This window comes from Bison bison, unplaced genomic scaffold (genome assembly GCF_000754665.1).
Source record: "Bison bison bison isolate TAMUID 2011002044 unplaced genomic scaffold, Bison_UMD1.0 scf7180017864368, whole genome shotgun sequence".
Classification (NCBI taxonomy): domain Eukaryota; kingdom Metazoa; phylum Chordata; class Mammalia; order Artiodactyla; family Bovidae; genus Bison; species Bison bison.
Genome location: NW_011494940.1, coordinates 3,675,243 through 3,683,015, shown reverse-complemented (window position 1 = coordinate 3,683,015; position 7,773 = coordinate 3,675,243).

Here is a 7,773-nt window from a genome sequence, read left to right as displayed (position 1 = left end):
TTTTGTAATATCTAAAATTGGTCAGTTTTAGTCTTTCTATCCAACTTGAAGCTGAAGCTCCAATACTTCGGCCACCTGATGCGAAGAACTGACTCAATGGAAAAGACTCTGATGCTGGGAAAGATTGAGGCAGGAGAAGGGGATGACAGAGGATAAGATGGTTGGATGGAATCACCAACTCAATGGACATGAGTTTGAGCAAGCTTGGGGAGTTGGTGATGGACAGGGAGACCTGGCGTGCTGCAGTCCATGTGGTCACAAAGAGTCGGACAAGACTTAAATGACTGAACTGAACTGATCAAACTTGATCAAGATGTATCCTGCATATTTAAAAGAATTTCTGATCACAAATGATGGAGAAATACTGTGGAATCTAAAACTGATTACCAATTCATTCATCCTTTTTTTTTTTTTTTTCATTTCACAAATATTTATTGAGCACTTCTTATGCATCAGGAATTATGTTTGAGGTTGGAAATATCAAGATGGGGACTAAGTTTTTTCCTGTCTTTGAGCAGTTCCAGTAAGTGGAGGAGACACTCTGTATATTAATGATTGTCTTTTGGACATGGGGACTTCTCAGAGCCTTCAGAAGGTAGCAGGAGCAGCTACGAATTCTCTGTTTAGCTAAACTCCATTGCTCTGCTCTCTTGTGCTTTTGGGAGGGCATCCAGGCTCCCTTTATCTGGAGCTGGGATAGGAATGCAAGGGTCCAGATACCTAGGCAGCCCTGTCTGGCACCTGCTCTCCGCTGCCCCCTACAGGACCCGTGGTGAAAGTGAAAGTGCAAGCCGCTCAGTCGTGTCCGACTCTGAGGCCCCATGGACTGCATGGTCCATGGAATTCTCCAGGCCAGAATACTGGAGTGGGTAGCCTTTCCCTTCTCCAGGGGATCTTCCCAACCCAGGGATCGAACCCAGCTGATTCTTTACCAGCTGAGCCACCAGGGAAACTCAAGAATACTGGAGTGGGTAGCCTATCCCTTCTCCAACTGATCTTTCCGACCCAAGAATTGAACCGGGGTCTCCTGTATTGCAGGCAGATTCTTTACCAACTGAGCCATCAGGGAAGCCATAGTGAATAGACCCTTTTATTCCCAGGGACAGCTTCTTGGTCCTGACCCGGAACAAATCCACATCTTTTAAAACACAACTTCTGATTTCAGCCAACTGACACCGGAAAGAAGCAGAAACTGTACCACCAAGTCAGGATCTGTAGGAGCCCTAAGTGGCTGGCTGAACCATGGACTGTAGCCCACCAGGTGCCTGGTGACCTCTGCTTAGGCAGGAGCAGGCAATGAATAATGGGGACTGTTTCACTTGTTTCCACAGGAAAAAACATTTTTCCGTGCCGGCTAGCATCCCGTGTTAGAATCCCAGGTCTTTTGTTCATCTCTTCTGAAAAGTGGCAGCAGAAGTTTAGAAAGAACAAACTGTGTGCGAATGTTTCTTAATTTTTGTACTGAAAAAGTCAATTATGTCTTCATCTCTTTCCTGCTTGAAAAAATAAGGAATACAACCAAGACGGCAGACACTGGGGCAGCACGGGAGGAGGGCAGCCTTTGGGAGGCACTGAGGCCCTGGTGGGGGACATTAGTGCCCAGCTCAGGAAAGCTTATCCTCAGTCATCAGCCTTCGTCACGGTCTTGAGCTGTACAAAAGCCACGCTTGCTGGTCAGCCATTGACTGTGGCTCCTTCTTCTTTTTCTCGGGGCTGGTACCAGTCCAAGGAAGTCAGACTCCACAGTGTTTCCTTCCAAATCCTCCCCCACCCCATTCCCTGTCAATCTATTAGCATATTCATTTACAGGAATGTGTGTTTCCCCTAAATAATGTAATAGTCCTATTTCTAAAATTATTTCTGCTTTTTACTTTTTCATTCCATTTTTTTCTCTTCCCCTAGTCAACCCCTCAACTTCCCCTACCATCCAGATTCTTCCAGGGCTCCTATCAGTTCTGCGTGGACCACTTCTTGCACAGGTTTCACAAGCTGTTGCCTCCTGATTTTTCCCAATGAAGCAAAATGAAGCTCACAACGAGCTCCAACCCAGTGCATGCTTCCCCACAAACAATTTGCATGTGATTTTTAACCTTTCGACGGAGAAGGCAATGGCACCCCACTCCAATACTCTTGCCTGGAAAATCCCATGGACAGAGGAGCCTGGTAGGCTGCAGTCCATGGGGTCACTAGGAGTTGGACACGACTGAGCGACTTCACTTTCACTTTTCACTTTCATGCATTGGAGAAGGAAATGGCAACCCACTCCAGTGTTCTTGCCTGGAGAATCCCAGGGATGGAGGAGCCTGGTGGGCTGCCGTCTATGGGGTCACACAGAGTCGGACACGACTGAAGTGACTTAGCCACAGCAGTACCTTTCGAAGCTGACCCTCTCAGGCTTCTGTAGCATGGAAGAGAAAATAGCTTTCTTAAAATTCATCTCAAAAATCACAATAACTCCTAGTTAATGAAAGGGCCAAAGGGAATTCCTCAAAGCTTCCTCAATAGTTCCAGAAATTCCAGGACTGCCTCATGTGACCCCTGTGGACTTCGACTTCAGCTGCATGTGCCATCCATTGCCTGGACCAGAAGAGGCGTCCTGAGGAGGTGTCCTTCCACGGCTTGCAGACTCTCAGAGAACAGGGGTTGGGGGCACTCCCACTGCAAGTCTGGGTGCCACACTGCTTGCCCAGCAGCCATCCTGAGGCCCCAGTCTGCCTAGGATACTAGGCAGAGGCTCTTGGGCACATTTCCACATGTGTCCCAAAGTTGCTCTGCTCATGCTTCACTTCACAGAAAGTTCTGAAGCTTCCAGCTGAAACTCCTCCCTTATTAGACTTCAGAATCAACTCTGCCAAACTCTAGAAAAGGAGTGGCACACATATGCCACCCCTCACCCCTTTACATTCTCCTGTGATCTTTCTTCTCTCCTTCCCAAATGCTTTTGCCCACAGTAGGATGAATGGCAACCCTGCCACCCCAACGATATGTCCAAGTCTCAACCTCTGCTACCTATGAAAAGTGAAAAAAGTGAACATGTCAGTCACTCAGTCATGTCTGACTCTTTGTGTAGCCCACCAGGCTCCTCTGTCCATGGAATTCTCCAGGCAAGAATACCAGAATAGGTATTCCATTCCCTTCACCAGGGGATATTCCCAACCCAGGGATCAAACCCTGGTCTCCTGCATTGCAGGTGGATTCTACCATCTGAGCCACCAGGGAAGCCCATGAATATGATCTCATTTGAACACAGAACATTTGTGGATCTTTGCAGACCCAGGGAGAGGAGACCATGCGAAGATGGAGCAGCAGAGTGATGCTTCCATAGCAGCAGCCATCAGAAGCTGGAAGAGGTGAGGAAGGATCCTCTCCTAGAGCCTGTGAAGGGGATACAGTCCTCCAGACAGCCTGAGTTAGGACTCTGGTCTCTGGAATTGTGAGAGAATATGTTTCTGTTGTTTTAAGCTACCGAGTCTGCAGTCATTTGTGGTAACTCTAGAAAATGAATACAGTTCTCAGCCCTGAATTCTCAATCTATTCTGCCACTTGCTTGAGCCAAAAAAAAAAAAAACTCAGGCAAATAAAAACTTGTGGGAAAGGGGTCACCTGTAACCGCAAACAGCTGAGCACAAGCCCAGGATTCAACTGGGTTCCCTTGACAGAGCATTTTACATCCCTGTTTACATTCCTTAAAATTAAATGCTGTAGTTCTTACAATTCTGCTTGTTAATATTATAGATACTTGTTAGACAACCTAGGATTATGCTTAAAATTAATAGATGCTCTTTTACTCCACCACTCAGTTTGCAACTCAATTTACTCTGCCTTATCAACACGCAAAACAAACCATCCTAAATTGAAAAGCGTTGGGCCCATCATTCTAACTCATGTCTAAATTTTCAAAGCCAGGATGATTAGGTCTTTTCAGAGTTTTAGAATTCCAAACTCTCTCAGCATCCTGAGAGCGAGCCACCGTTCTCAGGTTGTCCTCTGGAGCAAAAACATATTTGAATTCCTTCCAGCCTGAAAAATAACACCACCAAAAGTAAAAAGTCTCTTCCTCTACTATGCTCTCCCTTAAACATCAAAAGAGAAGTCATCTTCTGGGCTGTGATTAAAAGCATACACTTTGGCATCAGACAGACCTGAGTCCCAGCTCCGTGATTTACCAGGCTTCTCTCTCCTCATCCTGCATCTTCCTTAGCTGTGAGATGAGAGTCGCACAGTTTATAACCCAAGAATGCAATGAGATGAGACAGCTTGAAGAACTGATTGGGCAGAAGGGACTTTAAAAGACATATGGGGCCTAGAAAGGAGGCTTCGAAAAGCCTTCGAAAAGGGAGAGAAGGATTCGGTGTCCAAAGAAACACCTGAAGGACTCCTGGCCCTCTATCGGGGCCAGCAAGGGATTTCCTGGGCATTAGGAGTGACAGGAGTGGACTGAGTGGCCGCTGCTGCTGGCCCTACGTGTCACAGGTCACAGCACAAACTGCCGGAACCCTGGTTGGCAGTGCCAGTGACAAGCAGGTCCCCAGAGAGGTCTTTCTTTCTGCACCCAGAAAGCAGAGCGTACAGTGTTCAAGGTCAAGAAAGACAGATGCATGAATAGGGGCTTGGAGCACGTTTGGAATAGAAGCCAAGGCAGCAGGTACTTGACAGTAACAGGAAGATCACTCCATTAAGCAAGTATGCTCTGAGGTTTCCTGGGTGGGAATGAACGGGTTTGTAAACAAAGCCTCCCTGGGAATTCTCAGTAGTCAGAATATGGCCCACATTTATATTTGTGTAATTGTTTGCCCTATATAAGAGTACTCTTCTTTAGCAAAGGTGGTTTCAGCATCTCTAGCAGTTTCAGCGTCTCTTTATGTGGACTGGGATAGAAGGTCACCTTAGGCCAGATCTTAAGTTTCATAGATGAATATCAGACAACACTGGAGCATATCTTTTGCCCCCCAGGGTGGCAAGAGAGAGACCTCTAATTGCACTTAATGCATGTAATATACACTTTTTTGTATTAATTAAACATAAATATAATACCAAATTGATAAAAGACTTGTGTTTTTTTAATCTGTTCTTGATGCTTCTAGGCAGGCACAGAAAGGGGGAAATGGTTACAAAATGAACCACCCAGGAGAAATTTTGAATGACAGCAAGGATGATGGTTCTTCTTGCAGTTATTCTTGTTTACTTGCTTCAGAGAAGTGTTAACGTGGATTAAAATGAAAAGGAGATCATAAAAGTGAAACTACAACCAAGATTCACAAATTGAAAGTAATGCAATTATTATTTTTAATCCAAGGTCACTTACATAAGAACTACATGGGTGGTTTGCCAATTCTGTGACCTGGCCCTCAGGTACACAGAAGATTTTTGATTAAAATTTTAATAACTAGCTTATTGCTTATAGGAGGTTTTTCAATAGCAAAATAACAAATGGCTATGATTGTTAGATTCTGCTGATTCCTAGTCTTTCTCCCTCAAAGTACTTTTTAAAAGCTTTTTATTTTATACTGGGCTATAGTTGATTATGGAGAAGGCAATGGCACCCCACTCCAGTACTCTTGCCTGGAAAATCCCATGGACGGAGGGGCCTGATGGGCTGCAGTCCATGGGGTCGCTAAGAGTCGGACATGACTGAGCAACTTCACTTTATTTTTTCACTTTCATGCATTGGAGAAGGAAATGGCAACCCACTCCAGTGTTCTTGCCTAGAGAATCCCAGGGACGGGGGAGCCTGGTGGGCTGCCGTCTATGGGGTCGCACAGAGTCGGACACGACTGAAGTGACTTAGCAGCAGCAGCAGCAGAGTTGATTAACAATGTTGTGTTAGTTTCAGGTGTGCAGCAAAGTGATTCAGCTCTACAGATATATGTGTCTATTCTTTTTCAAATTCTTTACCCATTTAGATTGTTATATGATATTGAGCAGAGTTCCCTGTCCAATACAATAGGTTCTTGTTGGTTTCAAAACACACACACACAGATACACACACACACATACATACTCTTTAAAGGAGCCCCTGGATGTTCATCTGTTTTACTAGAGCAGCCCTAAACAGAACACCTTGGTAAATTTTAGCATCTTTAAAACAAGAAAAGATAAGATTTTTTGTCTTTTTCCTATAATCCATTCTGAATAGATTTTTGTAAGAATTCTTATATCTGTGTCTCAAGTCAGTATAAATCCCATTTTGGTTTTTCTTTCCTTTTTTTTTTTTTTTAAGAAATCAACACAAAGAAAGAAAGAAATCACAATTGATGAAGAAAAACACCTAATGTGGCTGTGGTCCATGCACACAGACCAGCATGTCAGAAATGACCACTGTCCTACTGAAAGTAAGATTACAGAATCACAATTGGAAAATAACTTTTGTGATCAACCTCTAAAACTAATACCCAACACATGGTATCTTCTGCCAAAGCTCCTGGAAATCTTCCTACATGCTGGAAATCTGAATTTGTAGACCCTCCACCAGGAGCAAACATTGTGTTGTGTCTCCTCTTGTTGTTAGAGTTGTAAAGCTAAGCAAGGAGTTTTAAGTACGGGGTGGCTGTGTAACGAAACGCCAGCATAAACAAGGTCAGCAGCAGGGAGAAGAAAGCGCGAGAGGATTTTACAGATTCTCCATCTACTGAAGGTCTGTCTCTCCCAGGCTTCTCCCTCCACACTGTGTGCACCTATGCCGAGCTTGACATTTGCCACATACTGGAGGGCATATGGAATAAGCCAGATTTCCGTACTTGAGGGAACTTAAAAGCTATTTGAAGGAACAAGACTAGCACAGGAACAATTACTTTGAAAAACATTGCAGTGTAAATTTGTTGAATTTTAAATGCCTTAAAATATCATCAAAAAGAAGTTCAATGAGAACTGCTGGAATAATCTGGGAAAGCTTCACATTAAAGCGAGTGACTTAAGATGAGTCTTGAAACATGTGAAGTCTGTAGGTAGGAGACAAACGTAGGACTTGCCAACTGAGGGGAACCATGTGAAGAATGGCCAATGGTGATCCTCACACTTCAGCATATGCAGTATATGGCCACGTGCGACTTGGGCAGTTTTTATAGAGATGGTAGGTAACAGATAAGTCATTAGGTAGGTAGAAAGATAGATCCCCTTCAGGGATCACAACCTTGTCATGGCAAAGGGGCTTGCAAAACTCAATGAAGCCATGAGCCATGCTGTGCAAGGCCATCCAAGATAGACAACAACCGAACAACAACAACAAAGAAAAGAAATAAAGATAGATAGATGACAGTTGGATGGATAGATAGACAGACGATAGATGGATAGATAGAAAGAGCGAAAATACATAGGTACCTACATAGATTATAAGTGGAGGTGGGGAGAGAGAGAGAGGAAAGAAGGACAGAAGGGGACACATTTCTCTGGGCTCCACCACCAAGGACTGTTATTCAGAAAACCTTCACAGGAGTTCTAGAAATATGGGTTTCTGACTTATTTCCCATGCACCTGAATGAAGTGGCCATAAGCCACATTCTGAAAAGCCCTGACAACTGACAACTCCCACTTGTTTTACAACAGGGATGCAAAGAGACATTGTGAGCTGAGATAGGCTTGCCCCAAGATAATTCTGTAGTACAGTGCTTTTCCATTTGTAAAGTACTGTCGTAAGTATAGTTTTACTGCAGAGAGAAAGGTGGTAACTATTTTATTTCCATTTCAAATGTTGGATACCAAGGAGCAAAAATGTTTGGTGACCTAACCAAGACCAGAGCTGGTTAGTGGCAACATAACCGAGGTCTCATAATAGCT